Source organism: Hydra viridissima, unplaced genomic scaffold, assembly GCF_058129835.1.
Source record: "Hydra viridissima isolate aposymbiotic clone 2 unplaced genomic scaffold, HvirCarnegie_v1 scaffold_11, whole genome shotgun sequence".
Classification (NCBI taxonomy): domain Eukaryota; kingdom Metazoa; phylum Cnidaria; class Hydrozoa; order Anthoathecata; family Hydridae; genus Hydra; species Hydra viridissima.
Window position 1 is genome coordinate 2,528,104 of NW_028324310.1, and position 19,017 is coordinate 2,547,120.

A 19,017-nucleotide genomic window follows, 5' to 3' on the forward strand; every position below is an offset into this window, starting at 1 on the left:
ATATATATATATACGCACGAATATATGTATTCAATGAATTTATACATTTCAAAGAATAGTAACAAGAATATAAGATATATATATATTTAAAAAACTAATCAGCTCAGCATCAATAAACAAAAATCGATAAATAGACGTATCTACAAAATCCCTTAAAAGAAATATACAATCAATGAAAAAGTAAAAACAAAGATTAAATTTAAATTTCACAATTCAATTTCTTCTTCTTCATCAAAGTCAGAGTAATCATTTACAGGAGATGATTGACCATCTCTTTCATACGGAAGATGGTCATAAAATTCTTGTGCATCAAGCTTGCAAAAGAGTTTGAGATGTTGTAGGTCTTTATACTTTGCTGACGAAATAGGTATGAGGACTCTGTTCAAAGGCTGAAGGGGCTCCAACAATATTCTCTTCTTTTTAATTAGTTTTTTGACAGTAGCCTCAAGGAATGGTTTATTTGAGTTATCTCTGTAAATTATTTTATCTGGGTCTCTGTAAATTATTTTATCTATTGAAATTACAATTTCTCAAAGTGACTGAGTTTGAATTGGAGATGAGGTAAAATATAAAGTTTTAATACGCTTTTCTATATTTAGCAGCATGGTGTTTTCAACTGAAATTATATGAAAAGGAGAAGTTTTCAACTGAAATTATATGAAAAGGAGAAGGGCTTTTTCTTGCATCCTCAAAGTGTCTAGGCCAGTCAGCTTGAGTGTCTATATGAATCTTTTGATTGATTACGATCATGTTTCGATCGCATTCCATGTAAGAGTGTCCTCTGATAGGAAAAGATAGTTTAATATTTTCAAATCTTTTTTCTGATTGACCATGTAGTGAAGAAATCATAGCAGAGTCCAATTTTTATTCTGTCCAGGACATGAATTACAAAAGAGTTGAAGGTGAGTGACTTCTTTAGACAGGATTTCAATAAAGTAGTGCAACAACATTGATGCTACATCATTCCATCCTTTTTTTCCTACTGTATCATCATAGGAAAAAAGGTAAACCATACTAGCTCCCAGATTATGTATATTAAAAGTATACAAAGAAAGTTTTCGTTTGTAATATGAGTCATTGGTTGTAATATTAGGGTAAGGAATTCTTCCAAAAATCAAACGCAATTACAGCAAACCAGATCAAAGAGTGTGCACTGTGTACAACAGCAGTTTTTTTTTCATAAAAAATTTTTCCTTTCCTCCAGTGAAGCTCTCACTCAGCTAGAAGTTTTTCTAGTTCATATTGAGGATGACTATTTGACAAATCTTTTTGAAATCTATTGCATGTCAAACATGTGTCTTTTCTTGTGTAACCAAAGACAATGTTAAGCTTCTTATTAAATATTCATCTTAATATAAAAAGAAAATAATACTAATAAAATTTGATATTATTAAGATAAATAAGAACTGCCTACAACGTTATAAATATTGCTCAAAAATCAGCCACAATAAATTTTTGTTTTGTTTTTTTGCTTCCCTATAACTTTCTCTTGAACAGGATTCACCTGAGCGACTTTCTAAATACATTGCATGCATCTTGCTAAGATTAAGATCTGCAGGAAGGTAGACTTTTCTTAGAATCTTTGAGAAAGTAATGAGACTACTGCCCTCTAAAAGATCGGATATGATTTATGATCCTCTCATTTTTGTCTTTTGTAAAACTTCGAGGACGGTTCATGTGTTTCCTTCTTTCAACTTTGGGTGACGTTCCTATAAAAAAAGTAACATGTTTTAAAAGAATTTAAAAAAAAGAGCAAACCAATTCTTAAACTGAAAGAACCAAAACTGAAAGTGGAAAATGGAAATGACGATTATGATTTCTAGGCTGAAAAACATTTTTATATTAATATTCTGAAACTTTAAATTATTTTAATTTTATTATAAATTAAAAATAAAAATCCAATATATGCTCATTGGTTTATGGTGGTATATCATACCAAAAACTTATGAACATTTTTTTAATCATAATCCAATAAACATTATTTAATAATATACTTGACAACTTATTTTAGTAGTTTTGACTTTGCTTTTGCACTAACTTGCCAATAAATAAGTTTCTGTGTAACCTGAAAATGTTTTGAAAAAAAATTACTTGCTTTATGAAAATGTACAACTACTTACCAGTCGTTGTTAACACCTTCTGTATTCTTTCAAGTCTAGATTTGCTTATGTTAAATATAGAAAGAAACGCTTTATAACAAACTTGAATTTTTACAAAGGAGTCTCTTGCTGTTAATAAATGATATTGATAAGAATAGCAGTGTAAATATTTCTCTTTACTTCATATTCTAGTCCTTCTTAGTCTCACTTCCATTGGAGTTATAATCGATGTCAAAAAAGCATACTGTTGGTCTTTTTCATGACATTTGATTAAACTTGTCCAAAATTGTTTGTCTATCTTGCAAACTAATAACTTCAAAACACTTTAAACGAATGCAGTTACAAGATTCGCCCATTATATGGCCCCAAAAACTTGAAAGTTTTTATTTTTTTTTACTATCTCGTTTTCTGCCATTAACTTGTCTTTTTCTACGTTTTTTTTGTGATTTCAGGATGTACGTCTGCTATTATTTTTTTGGCCGTATTTATCCTTTTCGAAACAAAAAATATTTGACATTCCTGGTTTTACGGTTTCAACAGCAATACATTCCCTGTTTTTACGTTGCAGGGGTATTCTTTAATCCCTAAATTGGCCCTTTAAGTTTAATTTTTTTGCTTCAAATTCAATATAGAATTTAGCCTATGATTTGTATAACATGTCAATAAAAAAATCTCAAAATTTTCAAAAACTGACATCCCTTGTTTTTGCCCTGACCCCTTCAAATAATGTAATGCATCTAACCTAATGTAAACAAAGTAATACACGTATTTAAAATAATGTAATGCACGTATGAATTTCAAATAATGTAATACACGTATGAATATTATTATTGGTATTGAAAATACACGCTTGGTATTCAAAAAGTTTTCTGGATTCTTACAACTTTGTAGGTCTAAATATAAAAATCAGTTTTTATTCGATTCATTTCAAATGGCTGATATAAGTCTGTACTTAATTCGTTATTATTCGTTACTAACGGGAAATCAAAATATCGGTGGTTAAATTTTAGGCCGTTACTACTAAATGCGCAATGCACTCTATGCAACCATATGCTACTCGGAGCGCAATACTTTGTACGCATGCGCTAAATTTTTAAAAAAAAAAAATTTTTCCCTAACTTGTCCCTATCCCTATCCCTATCCCTATCCCTATCCCTATCCCTATCCCTATCCCTATCCCTATCCCTATCCCTATCCCTATCCCTATCCCTATCCCTATCCCTATCCCTATCCCTATCCCTATCCCTATCCCTATCCCTATCCCTATCCCTATCCCTGTCCCTATCCCTATCCCTATCCCTATCCCTATCCCTTACCCTAACCGCCTATCTAACCAGCTTTATTGTGAAATATAAATCGCAGTTATAATAAAATAGTTGCGCATGCGTGTACAATATTGCGCTCTGAGCAGCTTATGGCTACGTAGAGTGCATTGTGCTCTACGAAGACACTTCGTAAATTTTATCGATCAAATGTCTCAACTCAAACCCCTCTGTGGGGGGCCTTCATATAAAAAATAGTAACTATATTGATTAAATTATAGAGACGCTTTTATAATAAATTAATTTTAAAAAGATTAGATAAGAAATACACAAATGTAAGTTAGATTGTAAAAAAAATATCAAAACAAAGTGGATATATTAAAAATAAAATTAAAAAAAAAAAAATTATTCCTGAAAGATATCCAAACTGAGTTTTATAGTTATTACAAAACTATAAAACTCAATCATTGAAGCTCATTGAGCAATTGCTAGTCAATTTTAATTCTTTTTTATAATCAAAGTTGAAGTTGTAAATTCTTTTTAGCTTTTAACAAATAAACAGTTATTTAAATACAATACAACAACCAAGTCTTAAAACCAAGAATGACACTCTAAAAAACATTTGAAGGAAAAAACTTACTATTTGCATACACAAGTTTTTCGTCGAGGGTTTTTTCGGGTTCAAAAAAACATGTAAAATTTTCTTAAAGCTGCAGTTATGCAAACGCTATAAAATGTTTTCATTTATTCTTTAACTTCTGCAACAGAATAACCATGATCCGCCATTATCAATGGCTCTTTAAACCAAGCTACTTATCTTACGGTAGATTATTTAAATTTACGGTAGGTTTTTTAAATTACACGGTAGGATGTTTTAAATAAAAATACTGAGTTTTATTTTGGTCCTTCCAATTTATTTTATCTTAATAAGAGTAGTCTGAGTATATAAATGATTCCTTCATTTACTTCGCAAAACCTAACCCAGGTGTGTCAGGTTATCATAGCGGGGCTTGTGTAGCCACCAAGTCTTGTGTCTAAATGCTTTTCCTTTACTTTTTCGAGTTTCTAGGAGATACCCAGGAGAAGTTAGTTAAAAGCATTGCTAATAATTGTCCAAATTCTGTAATTAAAAAACCACTCCATTTATCCTAAGCTCCCCCATTTCCCCTATTGAAATTTTAAACAAGTGCAACTTAAAAGTAGTTGTATTATCAAGTGATTCCCAGTGATTCCAAGTGATTCCAAGTGATTTATTTATTTCCAAGAGATTGAACGAAAGTGTGGAGAAAATAAATGTCAAAATTAAAAAACTTTACGTTTTTTTAAATTACTAAATGTTTCTTTATAAGTTCTTCTGCAAATGTGATTATATAAATTTTACACCTAAGTTCTTTATGTAATAAAATAATTTTAATTATTTTGCATAAATTTAAAAAAGTTTATCCAGTCTGATTTGTTTATGGTTTCTTCTGTTCAATTCATAATCTTTTCAATTCCGCATAAGTATTTCACCAGTTGAGGCAAACGGGTATTCAATATTTTGAGGCGTCATCTTACTATCAATTTTTTCGTCCATTAACTGTCAGAGAATTCTTTCTAGAACGTGATGCTGACAACTGATAAGCTGTACCCAACAAGAGCTGGCACAACGTCATCAGATGTTGATGTTAAAGCTGATTCTGCAGACAATATTTGTCTTTTTGATGGGTAAATTGTTTTATCATTTATAACTTGGCCTGTTGAGTTCCCAACTTTCCTTGTGGAATAAGAAAACATCAATCATTTTCGGTCACATTTCGTGCATCATCTTTGAAACTCTTTTTGAATGTATTTTGGAAATAAATATCTTTTCCGGCTTTTGAACTTTTATTTTAAAAATGTAAAGTTCGAATTTTGATATTGAAAATAGTGTCATTAACGGTCGTATAATTTTAATGGGTATAGACTAGGGTGTTCATGCAAAATAATACCTAGAAAAAAAACAAACTACGCCATAGGACCAATGGATCCATTCGGAACTCCGTCTCGTCGGAATTTTCTCGGTTTTTCAGAGTTTCGGAGTTCGAGAGAAATCGAAAAACCTCGACGGAACTTCGACAAGGTTTTTAGAAAATATCAATTTTTACTCGTAAAATAATTAAATTTTTATTTTATTTCTACGCTGCTTTTACAATAGTTCATGTTGTTTTCAAAATATAAGTGTTCTCTTTGTTCAATATCAACACAAATTTACATCGCAAAGCAATTAGTAATGCACAGTGGGACAGGTGGTGGTGGTGGAAAAAACCTCAAAAAAAAAGCTTATTCTATTCCAAACCATATGATAAAACATACTCGTACTTTTCCATTGCACTATTTCAGAAACTCTTTTGATTATAATAGTATCTTTTTAATAATAGAAGTTTTTAAATCCACAAAAATCAGTTGCGGTATAATAAAATGTAATGCATAATAAAGTAATCTTCTTTTGTAAAAAATTTTTTAATTTTTAAGCAAAGATATTGTAAACAGTAACTTTTAAAATATTATGCGTGTGTGATATTAGTTAATGTATTTTAACTATTTAGTAGTTTATCTTTACAAAAAAAAGTCAAGATTATTGTTTACAATATATACAAAAACTTGTCTTAAAATAACGAGGTAAGTTTTAAACATATAATACTTTTTTTTTACAATAATGTCGTATACCGTATGATCAAAATAATTTTCTCCACCTTAAGTCTAATATTCTTTTATAAAGAAAAATGGTTTCGGAAGCGTGGAAATACTTTGATAAAGTTGTAGTAAATGATAAGAAATACGGAGATTGCAAAAAATGCCATAAAAGAATCGCTTGTCCAGGAAGCAGCACAAACAGCCTAATTAGTCACATCAAAAGTTGCGAGAAAATAGACTGAAAACCACCCAGTTCCAGACCAGTTTTGACTAAGATATCGTTAAACTATCTTCTTGCCAAGTTGACAGCTCTTGATGGATACTCGATTAGGTCCATAACTCAATCTGAAACACTAAGAATGCTTTTTGAAAATTATGGGCATAGTTTGCCCAAGTCAGCGTCCACAATTTCAGAAAAAATGTTTAATGATCGCTGAACTGGCTGCATTGAAAGCAAAAGGAGAAAAATTTGGACTAACAGGTGACGAATGGTGTAGCAATAGAGGTAGAAGATACTACAATTTAAATGTTCATCGCGACCGAACATATTGTTTAGGAATGGTGAAATTGCCGTCTCCTAGTTCTGCCGAAACATTAAACATTTTAATAATGCAAAAATTAAAAGAATTCGGTATAGATGATGAAGATGTTGCAGGTAAAACTACGGATGGCTGTAGCTGGATGGTGAAATTGGGTACCATCCCACCCAACAACAAGTCGTCTTAAAGACAAATTGAAGACGTCTTGATTTGGTCTTAAAGATGTCTTAAGCTGGTCTCAAATGAAACACAGTAAGTCGTCTTATCTAAGACGTCTTAAAGTTGTCTTATTTAAGACATCTTAGAGTTGTCTTAAACTGGTCTCAAATGAAACACAGTAAATCGTCTTATCTAAGACGTCTTAAAGTTACCTTATTTAAGACATCTTAGAGTTGTCTTAAACTGGTCTCAAATGAAACACAGTAAATCGTCTTATCTAAGACATCTTAAAGTTACCTTATTTAAAACATCTTAAAGTTTTCTTAAACTGGTCTCAAATGAAACACAGTAAGTCGTCTTATATAAGACGTCTTAAAGTTGCCTTATTTAAGACATCTTAGAGTTTTCTTAAACTGGTCTCAAATGAAACACAGTAAATCGTCTTGTTTAAAACGACTTAAAGTTGTCTTATTTAACACGTATTGAAGATGGCTTAAACTGGTCTCAAATGAAACACAGTAAGTCGTCTTATATAAGACGTCTTAAAGTTGCCTTATTTAACACGTATTAATGACGGCTTAAAAAGACGTGTGTATATATATATATATATATATATATATATATATATATATATATATATATATATATATATATATATATATATATTACCTTCTAGTCTCCTTCCAATACAATATAAACATATATTTTTATATTGTGTTAGAAAGAGACTGAAAGGTGGTGACTGAATATAGGAAGGTGTGAAAAATATGAACTATCAAAATGCAATAAATGAAAAAAAAAGACATGATTTACTATAGAAATATTTCACAGCATCCACAAAAAAGAGTACATGATTATATTTTTAATAAGATTTTCGTAATGCTGGTGCGTTTTTAACATGTTCTGAATTAATTTATGGACAGTCTTCTCCAATTCTTTTGGATATGTCGCTCGAACAGTCGCTAAAAAGAGAAAATTAATAAAAAAAATAATAGGTCAAGAAAATCATTGTTTTTTTGGAAAGCAGCATTCGAAGACACTTACCAATTACACATTTGTAAAGGTGGGTTTCTTTAAAACTTCTCTTTCCACCTCTCTGTAGATCCATGTTGAAATTAATCATTAGTGAACAATCTAATTTCTAAATTCAATTAGTTTCTCAGAAATCTGTAAAATATGTGCTTGTAATAACCTAGCCGTAGGACCTTAACGAAATAATTCAAAATTTTTTTGAATTATTAGTTGGTCTTTTGCATATTGTCGAGGCAGAAATCCGGAAAAACACATTTAAAACCAGCAGCTATAAGAGGAGACATATTTCTGATGTTGCTTATACGACTGGCAGCTAAAATCGTAGTCTGTCCGCTTCCAAATTTTTGTTCTTCATTTAACACTACCCTTCCTTCCTAAGAACCTTTGATAATGCCTCTTTCACAAGAATAATATCCAGTATGAGCGCAACAGTCCATTTTAAAAATGATCTTCCTGGGGCATCACAGAAAAAAGCTCTAACTTTAACACTGTGTACAACTGATTTTATTGTCAGATAAAATTGTCCGCATAACTTTATAAACCATACAATTCTTGTCATTCTTCCGCAATTGGAATTAAAGACGTAATTAAAGACTCAATTAAGGAAGGAATTAAAGCATGGACGTATAAGAGATGGACGTGCAACTTATTATTATAGTTTAAACTTTTAGTATTAGTTTAAACTTTCATAGTATTTGTTTAATAAGACTGTTCAGGATAAAGTAACTACTTCACGTGTTGACAAATTATTAAACAAATTACTCCAAGGTAAAGGAAATTAGTTGTCGGCACGAACAGATTTTATAATTTTTTCAAGATAAACATTTGTAAATTTGGACACGTTTTTTCGTGTAAACAAAGTCTGTCAATGATAAAATAGACCTGTAAAAACAATTTTAAAATGACTAAAAAAAGTATAGCGAAACATAAAAAAGCTTAAGTATAATTTTTTGTCAAGATCTGGTTTCATTCAACTCCTTGGTCCTTCGTTCACCAGCCTTAAATTTATGTAATTTTTAAGATTTATTCCCATATGCCGCCATTTTTTGCGTCGACTACTCTATAAGCTCCCCAATATATATTCCACTGTGAGTTGTTTATTGGTAGGTGCATTTTCTAATGGGTATTTTTTAACTTATTTGATAATGCAAAATCTTTTAAAAAGTTATTCAAATTTATAACTATCTTGCAAAATGCGCCAGATTTTTCATGTTTTCGTTTTTCATATTTCATATATTATTTCATTTATTATAAAAAGCACATAACAACCCATTAGTTTTTGTCAAATAAAATTTAGTTTATATATAGCTGGTAAATCATGTTATGTTAATTTTAAATACTAAGTTATTCTTACGGTTTGCCATAAACTGGTTTTGCTAAATTCTTTAAAACTGTGACAAATTATTTGTTCTTTCTTGTATTTATATTCATTTTATGTATAAGTTATTTATCCTTAACTGTATATTTTCCATTGGACTTAAACTAAGGACTATAAAGTCTAATGGAGCAAGCCGAAATAGAAAATTCATTAATATTCATAAACCAGATGGAGTAGTTCACTAAACATGGAGCCATTGTGCTCTAGGTAGCTACAAAACTTCTTGATATTTTGTATTAACTATTACCTCTCAAGTTATAAATGTATTCAAGTAAATGATCTCAATTTCTTTTCATCATCCGCGTTATTTCTTAAAATATTATTGTTTATAACAATAGATTTTTAAGAATGCGCAACTAGCATGGTTTGCAAAAAAACAAAAATTTTGCACGTCCATCTCTAATACTTCCACGATTAAAAACATCTTAAGCTGCTTATTCCAAAAGACGTCTTGTTAAGATGTCTTAAGGACATCTTAAACTGGTTGTTCCGACAGACGTCTTGTTAAGAAGGCTTGCGGACGTCATAAACTTGTTGTTCCGACAGACGTCTTGTTAAGATGTCTCACGGATGTCTTAAACTGGTTATTCTGAAAGACATCTTAAACTGGTTATTCCGAAAGAAGTCTTAAACTGGTTATTTCGAGAGACGTCTTGTCAAGATGTCTTAAGGATATCTTAAACTGGTTGTTGGAAGATGTCTTAATGAGGTGTTGAAAAGCCGTCTTAAACACGTCTTTAACTAGTTGTAGACGTCTAGACGAGTTAAAGACAAGTTACATACGTCTTAAAGTCGTCTTATGTTGGGTGGGATGTTTAAGTTTCCACATAAAATCTGTCAGAATCATTCAATTCATTTGAGTGTTTGTAATTTGCTATACGCTAAAAAAGGTTGTCGCAAAATTGTGAACAAAGAAACTGAATCGGATATTGAAACAGAAACAGATGGAGAGACTGAAGGAAAGTTTCTTATTGACTATTCGGAGAATGAGATTGAATATGAAGAAAATATCGAAAAAAGTCTACAGAAACTTCGCATACTAATTAAGTTTTTAAAATATTCATCTTTTCGATATGAAGTTTTTAAAAGAATAAATACACAAAGTTTACGGATCTTCGCATGAAAAAGGACTATTGCTCAACAACCGCACTAGATGGAACAGTGTTTTCAGATAATCAAAAGATTTTTGGACTGCTTAGAAGCTGTAAAAAAAAACACTCGAAGGACTAAATTGCTTAAACATGTTAGATGATATTGACTTGGATTTCTTAAAATCGCTTTCTGACTTATTGAAAGTCATTGCTGACGCTGCAGTTCGATTGGAAAAACCAAATACAACAATTTTGGAGTGTGACATCATTATGGAAACCTTAGTAAGGAAATTGAAGGTTGTAGAAACTGACATCAGTTCTAATTTTGCAGAGGCGTTAATCTGCAGATACGAAAATCGTAAAAACATTATGTTGGTATCATTAAGTCGTTATTTGCACAATCCCAATTTTTTTAAAAATAAAAACTACACATTTTTTTACGCTTCCAAAAAATATACACAAGTTTATGCTGCAAAATTTTTTGATCAACTATTTGCAACAAAAGAAAATAGTCTCCAAACAAAATCAGATGATCGCGCTAAAAGCAAACAAGAAGAACCATCATAATCGACATCTTTTTTTGTCGAAATTCAAGAAGTTTTATATCAAAATCAATTAACAGCAAAATAGCCAAAAAAAGTCAAGACCTTCACCGATCAGTTAAAAGAATACGAAGTAACGGGTGTGAAATCAGAAGCAGTTTTGAAATTTGAACTAGCCATCCACAGAATTCAAGCAACTTCCTCGGAAGCAAAAAGAGTTTTTTCCTCGTCTTCCAGATTTGTCACAAAGTTTCGTAGTTCGCTTTCTGATGAAATGATAAATGTTTTCATCTTTTTAAAATATTACTTTAAAAGATCTTCAGAATATATACTTTTTTAATATTCTTTTTTTAGTTTTTACTATAGGTACCCCAAGAAGTCTTTATTACAGAGCACCGCGGAAGGCATTTAACTGAAAGTTCACGCCTTCTTCCTAACCGATGCTGGTTAGAAAGCCATTTATTAGATAAAACTTGTTCGTTAAAAGATTGCGATAAGAAAAATATTTAAGTACTAAGGAATATAAAAATATAATTTTTTTAAAAATTTATTATAAATTATAAATCGAAATAAATAAAAATAAAAAAATTAAATATAAGAACAATGTTTAATTATCAACTAGATAGTTTAATTTTTTAATTTATAACAAAGTTTTATCGAAGCTCCGATTTTTTCTCGACTCCGACGGAGTTTTTTCTCGATTTTTCTCGACTCCGGTTTTTCTCGATTTTGGATCCTCTGCATAGGACAAGTAACTTTTTCATAATAAAACTTGTTTAATGAAAAAAATAAAGAGTAAATTGAAAAGTGATAAAATATAATAATAATGAAAATCGAAAGTTTATAAATAAAGTATTTTAACAATGAAAAACCAAGTGTTCTTTAATTGCATACAACGTAAATTCTAATTACACGAAACATGAGCCATAGTAAAATAATTTTTTAAGCAACGATAAAATATTTTTTTTAAGTAACCACTTTTCATAAAAAATGAAGTTACCAATAGCATCAGTAAAAATCCAAAAATGTAGTTGAAAGAGTTGTTTGTTGGGAGATTTGAGACTATTTAATTTATGAAAAATTTAGTTTAAAAAATGACCTGAGTCAAAGCTCATTACTAAGCACAAATGTATTGAGCTTGGACTTAGGTATTAAATAACATTTGCAATTTCACGAATTTCACTTGAAGCATCCGTGTAGATTGCCTCGTTATCAGGGTTATTACGTTCGTCTTGCCTGTCATCATTTTTTACTTTTTCCACATTACTTTAATTGCGCTTACCATCTGCTTGCACGTTCATTTGATTTAATGATAAAAAAAGTTGTCGTATTACCTACCATTTGTTCTCTTTTCTTCTCAATCTCCTTTTAGGAGCCTCGCTTTCATATTTCCTTTTAAAAGCCACGCTTTCATATTTCCTTTATATATTGAAACAAATCACTTTAAAAACAAAATACTGTACTTATCACTGTTGCCAATGGAGAGCTTTTCGTCGGAGAGCGATTCGTATTCTTTTAAGTTCAAAACAAATGAAGATTGCAGGAGAGGACCCACAGTTGTCCACTTTTTCTACTTTTGAGAAAGAATTTTGTGCTAGCATGGCACTTATCTGCAGCCACCACATAATACTTGTCAAAATCTTTATCACTTATTTCAGTCTTCAAGAATCAAAAAGAAGCACTAGTTCTCCAGCAGAATACACGCATTGATGATCTGACAGCAATTACCATGTTCATAATGAAAGCAACCACTCGAATGAAGAGAACCTCCTCGCCTATTTAGCTGTCTTGTGGTGGTAATGAACAGTTTCAACTTATTTCTTGACAAATAAATAAATGGAAAGTTAGTCAAATTAAAAATAAAAACATCATTGACAATTGTCTAAAGTCCATATTAAAAACGATGTATCCAACAAATATCTTTTAACTCCTGTACTCCTGCCCGTACATCCCCTTTGACTGTAATTTCTCTTTCCCACTTCTTACTCTTTCATAACCTTCTCGTAATCTTAACCTAACCTTTCCTTTGAAACTGACTTTTGTAAATCCCTACGCATTTATGTTTGTCTCTAGAAGTTTTGACCTTTAATGTTAGATTCGTTGTTTTGGGCTTTGAAGTCTTTTTATTTTCGCCTATTTGTATTTTAACATTGTTTGATTTTGGCAGCTTGAAAAGTGACGAATGGCATTTTATTTTTATTTTCTATCGGAATTTTAATAAGTCACTCAAGAATTGAGTGCACAACTAGGCTCTGATTTTGCAACTGGATGATGTTAAGGAAGACTTCTTTTCTGGATTACCAATCTGGATTACCAAATATTTATAATTGGTGACAGTGCATATCCACACTGTCCAAAAATGATCCATTTGGTGGATCAAGCACAAGATTTTAATTAAACTAGTATTCTTAAAGATGTAAAATTTTGAAAAGATCTAGCATGATAAATTAGAGGATCACTGAACTTTCCATTAGAACCAAAAAACACTTCCTCTTAGGATGAACTTTTTCTTCAAAGCTCGCATACCACTAGAGAAGGCGAAGCTGATGATGAACAAAAGCTTAAGACAACTTATTTAGGATCCGGCTCATGTATGGCTGATCTCTGTTATGTCTCCTTCAAAAAAATTAAAAAGCTATTTGTCATAAACTCGAAAAAAAACTTTATTCGAAGTTGGAAGACAACATTAGACAAACAAACTTGGAATTTTTTTTGAAAAAAGTTAAGTTGTACAGTTATACTTAGATAAATGAGTCATTTACCAGTTATTACCATAGTTACCAAAGAATGGCTTTGATTAGCACGAGATTCTTCAAACTATTTATAATGGTCTTAACTAAAATCCATTTTTGTCAATTTTTACTATTCACAAGTTCTAAATAAAACTTTATTTACCTTACCAACCCAAACTTCTTAAGCTGTTACAGTTTGAAAGCTTCCATAAGTTAGAGGCGCAATGCTGCAGCAGTTCACAGTGATAGCATTTCAGTTGCAAATGGAATTGGGTTACCTCTGTCAGAGGATATCTTCTAATCTTCATTTAGTTGATCTATAAACTTTGTCTTGCATTCTACATTCTAGACAGCATGTTTCATGGTAAACTCAAAAATCATATCATCAGGCAAATTTGTGCAATAATGCAGTGTACCAAGGACATTTTAACTGTACAAGTTTTGCCTGTACAGCAACAGGCAAATGGTGTAGATTGTGACTTGTTTGCTTTGGCAAACAAGCCACAATCTACACTATTTGCCTGTTGTGAAGCACATTGCTTTTACTGGTTTGCCTTTGTGAAGCACATTGCTTTTACTGGTTTGAATCCATGTTATATTGGATTTGAAGATGTTGATATGTGAAAGCATTTACTTCAAAGTATTTCGCAAAACCATCTAAATGAGTTTCCTAAAACTTTTAAAAAAACAATGTTTTGCAAAGAAAAAAAGTTTATATTTAATCTATATTGCGTTTGCAGACAAGTCTGGACGGCTTCAGATAAATTTGTAAAAGATAGGTTAGTGAATTATCTATAATTGTATCGTAGGACTTATTGTATCAGTCATTTCTTATAATTATATTTTTATCTAGTCACCTTTATTAAAGTTTTAATTGACTATATTTGTACTCAAAGAAATATTAAATTTAGGCATATGGTACAGTGTGAAAAATGTGGATGCTGGTTTCATCGTGCATGTGAAAATATACCTGAATATGTGTTGGAGCATGAGAGTGCTGAATGGTTTTGTTCAAAGTGCTCAATAACTTTATAGTTTTATATCATCAGTAATTTATTTGCATAAAAATTTAATTTTTTTTTAGAATTTAGCAATTTAGAGTGTCACTATTTTGCAAGTTTACTAAGGCATTAACTTAGTTGTTTAGAGTTAATTTTATTTGTTTTTTAGAGTGAATCTTATTAATTTTAATGTTTAGAGTTAATAATATTTAGTTGGTTAGGATTAAAGTTATTTAGTTGTCTAGAGATAAGGTTGTTTAGTTGTCTAGAGCTAAGGTTATTTAGTTGATCAGAGTTAATTTTATTTAGTTGCCTAGAGATAAAGTTATTTAGTTGATTAGAGTTAGTTTTATTTAGTTGTTTAGAGTTAAGGTTATTTTAGTTAATTATAGTTATAATGTTATTTAGTCGTCTAGAGTTAAGTTTATTTAATTGATTAGAGTTAATGTTAATTATGTTGTTATTTAAAGTTAATGATATTATTTTTTGTTTATTTTTTAAGCTTTCATCTAATAATTTTTAAACTTTAAACTTGTTTTCTTACTAAGCTTAGGACTTAAAATATGTTTAATGTTGTAAAGATGTTATACATTTTTTTATAGAGGTATTTAAGGCAAGTGTCACATTTGCAATTTTGATTGGCGTATATGGTTTTTCTAAAGTTATATTTGTGAAAAGGTAATTTTGTATTTACTTCCTTTTACATTATTATAAAACGTTATTCTATTATTATTAACGTCTTCAAAAACACATATGACAGCTTTTGGATCTTTAATCATCCTCTACAACATGACAAAAGCCCTCGTAATATAGTTGCATGATGAACGGTATATTATGTAAAAACCGTATGATCCATTAGTTAGGCAATGTGAACACACACATCATTTAGGTTGCTTTTGTTGTGTTTTTTTTGTTGTTGTTTTTGTTTTTTTTTAGTTTATCCTACTATTTAAATAGTGTTACAGCAATTTTTTATTAATTTTGAATTGTTGTATCTGATAAATTAAAGACTTGAATTAAAGATCTAATATATAGAAAAGTTCAAGGGGAATAGAAAATCTGTTTAAATAAGAAAATCCGACAATAAGTCGGATTTACTAATTTAAACAATTTAAAATAAGAGTTAACTGGATTCTACTGTATTCGCAAGGTGTTCTGTTCAATATAACATACTAAAGAAAGGACTGTCGAAAATTCTTCAAAATTTGGATTACTAAACTTACTGAAAGGCGATGTTGACTTTTCAGTTAACTTCGGGGTACATATATGGTCTTAATTCTTCTTAAATATGATCTAGATTAGCCAGTTAAATTCCGGCCTTCAAAAGTCAACTTCGACTGTGCTTATGCTTAAGAACTTTTTAAACCCAAGAACAAACAAAAAGGGATATGTAGTTTGGTTCTTTTGAAATATTTCCATTTTTTCAAAATAGCCCAAAATCAGTAGCGTAGAGAGAGAAAGGCCTAAGGGGAAATAGCCCCGGCCGTAAAGGCTTAAAGGAGCCGAAAAAAAAAATTAAGGAGTAAAAAAATTTATTGTTAAAAAGGCGCATCTTTTTCATTAATGCCCTAGGCGTAAAAATCCTTGCTTCGCCGCTGCTTAAGCAGGAAATATGGAACAAACACATTAAATCTAAATCTTATATATCTGAATAAGACCATTTGGTTACGAGAGGTCACTATAATTTGGTTATTAAATTAACCATAGTATGTATGATCATTTTTTAGTAGAGTTTCCTTTTAAAAAATAATATTCTATTAAAAAAACGCACGTTTTATGTAAAGATGAATAATAACGAGTTAATTCCATCAAAGTCCGTTTTGAAACAAAGTTCCATCACGGAAATTTCCGTATTGTCCATAGAAAAATAAGATTTTTTCATAATAGACGATTCTGAAAAAATTTACTTTTTAAAAAAATAAATAAATAAATCAAAGTTTGAAAAATCTATTTTAATAGATTTATCAAAACAATATTTGATTGATTTAACATAACATTTTTTAACTCATTTAGATTGTTGACTTGGTAACAAAAAGCTTTGTAAAATAGTTATTGCGGCTTTCCATAAACAAGAGGTTTAAAAAACATTTTTAACCAATCGGCATATTTTGCATAATTATACCGAAGCAAAAATACTCATAATTACAAGTGGACTTTGATCGACTTCTGATCGATAGTTTCTTTAGACGATATTCGTCTGACTTTTTTTTCCCGTGAACTTTGGGAAGTGCAAATAAGGACTTCCCAAAGTTCACGGGAACTTCCCAAAGTTCACGGGAAAAAAAAGTCAGACGAATGATCGTAATAGTTTCTTTTGCCAACCTATTCTTGTGACTATGATTTAAACTTCACAAATTTTACCCGAGTATAAATGGAGAATGTTGACTATGAAAATGTAGAATTTGATCAAGAAAAACTACAGACGAGTTTAAAGAAAATGCTTTTGATACCGATTTCCTTACCTAAAGGGATTGTAACAAGAAATGAAAAAGAAAAGGATGAGCAAATAAGTAATAGCTCAAACTACCAAACAATTCTTGAAGAGTTTAGGAAAAATTCAAATTTACTTCAAGAACTTTGTGACAAGCATATTTCTGATGATGCTGCCGGTGATGCTATTGACTACCCAACTGACGATGAAGAGTTTAAAATGCTGTTATTATTTGCACATACTTTTAACATTTTCAATAAAAACCCGTGAAAAAAGCTAAAATTTGATTTTCTGCAGAATCCAGGAGAACTCCATGCAGAAATGGCAATCTTAGAAAAAATAATTAAAGTAGAAAAGGAATGCAAGTTAAAGCAAACCTATAATATTGCTATAACCAAATATGCTTGTGAAATTTGTCACATAAGTCTACAACATTTTAAAGAAGATTATAAAATCTTTTATAATGGCTCACATCGCAGAATTTTTTCTGGCAAAAATTGGAATATTCCCTTGTCTTTTAAAGATCATGAGAACCTGCTTGAAAAATTAAATGAATGTGTATGTAACAAGTTGGATAAACTGTTTCAATGTAAAAAAGATGGTTCACAGAAAATGAATGCAAAATATATTCTTGATAACCTAAATAATGCAAATCCTAAATTATTTAGAAAGTTAATGGATTATAAAGGCGTAAATACCAAAAACTATTTTTTAGAAATTCAAAGATATCCTAAGTTAGGTAATAATTTTTTCCTGTTAAATATAATTTTATAGGTATTTTTTTTAATTTTTAACGTATTATATTTAATTTTCAAAATATTATAAAAAACTTTTCTGAAATTTTTAATGTATTTTTTGTAATTTGAAATTGATTTTCAAATATACTGGTTAAAACATAACAAATGGAAATTGTAATACATTTAGAAAGTATGAAAATTATAAAGGTGTAAAAATCAAAAACATTGATTTAGAGCCTAAAAGATATCCTAAATTAGGTATTACTTTTTTCCTTAAATGTAATTTTTAATGTATTTTTTGTAATTTTTGATATATTTTATGTAATTTTTAATATATTATATGAAATTTTTAATGTATTTTTTTAAATTTTTAATATATTATATAAAATTTTTAATGTATTGTATGTATTTTTTTCCTAATGTAGACATCTCACCTTCTTTATTAGAACTGTTGAATTGTAATAGACCACAATTTAGAGTTAACATTATAAACCACAATGTGAGTATAAGGTAGCAATTTATATATTGCTAGACTGACTGTCTGCTAGCTTACAATTATAGATAAAGCTTATCTTATGCAGTTAAATAAAGCAAAATATCAAATAAGACTGGTAAACTATTTTAATTGTAATGATGTTTTATACAAGACAAAAGATAAGTTATGAAGTGATGTTTTTCACAGTTGTCTAACAATTTTTTGTTATGCATCTTTTATTTTGTTAAACAAACACTTATGTAGTCCTTAGTATTGATAGGCAACTACTAAGACTTGCCGATTCTGGCGCATTTCCATTTTCTATAGAAAAAATGACATATCGGGTTCTGGCGCATTCAAGATGGCGTCATGTTTTACGATTCTGGCGCATTCAAGATGGCGTCATGTTTTACGATTCTGGCGCATGCGCATTTTTGCGCATGCTCATGGGTATTTTTGCGTATTTCCATTTTTGTGGATTTTCATAATGAGATGACATAATGAAAAAAAGGTTGTGAATGTGTTAATTTATTCTTTGTAGTTCAAGTATGGAAAAAGATGTTTATATTTTTCTCTTCGCGTTTCTCTAATTCTTTGTGCATGTTGTTTTTGTGTTGATCATCGTATTTTCTATTCTACAGTAAACGATAGTGACGTATATATTGTGAAGATGTAAATTTTATATATCTGAAAATATATAAAATAGTTTTTAATGTGAATCTAAGAGTTCAGACGGGGCAGGTTTTTTAATTATATATTTATAATGTCTTGCTAGCCTTTGTTTTTGATAATTTAAATTTTGTTCTTTTTCTTCAATTCTCATTTTGCGCATCTGATCATATTTCCACGACTCTATTTTACCTTTTTTTAGTTCATTTAATTTT

At 30.0% G+C, this 19,017-nt stretch overlaps 1 long non-coding RNA gene and 2 pseudogenes across 1 annotated transcript; 1 reads left to right on the forward strand and 2 right to left on the reverse strand.

Annotated features, from left to right (window-relative positions):
* Positions 1–206: 206 nt before the first annotated feature.
* Positions 207–2,482, reverse strand: LOC149881683 (uncharacterized; annotated as a pseudogene).
* A 5,040-nt stretch (positions 2,483–7,522) lies between these two features.
* Positions 7,523–8,808, reverse strand: LOC149881684 (uncharacterized). Its single transcript, XR_016445162.1, has 2 exons — positions 7,759–8,808; positions 7,523–7,676 (listed from the first exon to the last, which is right to left on the reverse strand). It is a non-coding gene; the product is annotated as an uncharacterized LOC149881684 (long non-coding RNA).
* A 1,557-nt stretch (positions 8,809–10,365) lies between these two features.
* On the forward strand, positions 10,366–14,524 carry LOC149881685 (uncharacterized; annotated as a pseudogene).
* Positions 14,525–19,017: the final 4,493 nt, after the last annotated feature.